General features: G+C 50.6%; 1 non-coding gene across 1 annotated transcript; it reads left to right on the forward strand.

The window, feature by feature from the left end:
• The first annotated feature begins 297 nt into the window (after positions 1-297).
• LOC132009203 (small nucleolar RNA SNORA70) lies at positions 298-430 on the forward strand. The gene has a single exon (XR_009401822.1). It is a non-coding gene; the product is annotated as a small nucleolar RNA SNORA70 (small nucleolar RNA).
• Positions 431-621: the final 191 nt, after the last annotated feature.

The raw sequence follows: 621 nt of genomic DNA on the forward strand, positions 1-621 counted from the left end.
TCTTGAGGGGGGATGGGGACAATAGGGGTATTAAAAAGTGCCTCATAAGGAGCACCTGGGTGGCTCAGTTGTTAAGCGTCTTCCTTCGGCTCAGGTCATGGTCCTAGGGTCCTGAGATTGAGTCCCGTTGAGAGTCGGGCTCTCAGCAGGGAGCCTGCTTCTCCCTCTCTCTCCCCTCCCCCTGCTGGTGTTCCCTCTCTAGCTGTCTTTCTCTCTGTCAAATAAATAAATAAAATCTTAAAAAAAAAAAAAAAAAAAGTAGGAGAGGCTTGAACTGGGTCTTGAAAGATGTTGGGTCTGCAGCCAGTTAAGCTGACTGTGCTCTTTCCCCATAGGGGCCCAGTGCACAATGGCTGCAAACAGGAACCTCCTTGGTAGTATACACAGCCCATTGCCCTAAGGATTGCCCTAAGGAACCTTGGACACAGCCCTTCCTAGTGTACATTGATGTCTGACCTCATGTTATCTCTCATCTAGGCTCCAGACAGGTATGCGGGGTGTCTTTGGAAAGTCAGGGTCCATGTTGGCCAAGTCACTGTGTCCATCCATATCAAGCAGCAAAACAAGGAGCATGGGATTGAGGCCCCATGCAGGGCCAAGGTCAAGTTCCCTGGCCTCCAG

Source organism: Mustela nigripes, unplaced genomic scaffold, assembly GCF_022355385.1.
Source record: "Mustela nigripes isolate SB6536 unplaced genomic scaffold, MUSNIG.SB6536 HiC_scaffold_7271, whole genome shotgun sequence".
NCBI lineage: Eukaryota > Metazoa > Chordata > Mammalia > Carnivora > Mustelidae > Mustela > Mustela nigripes.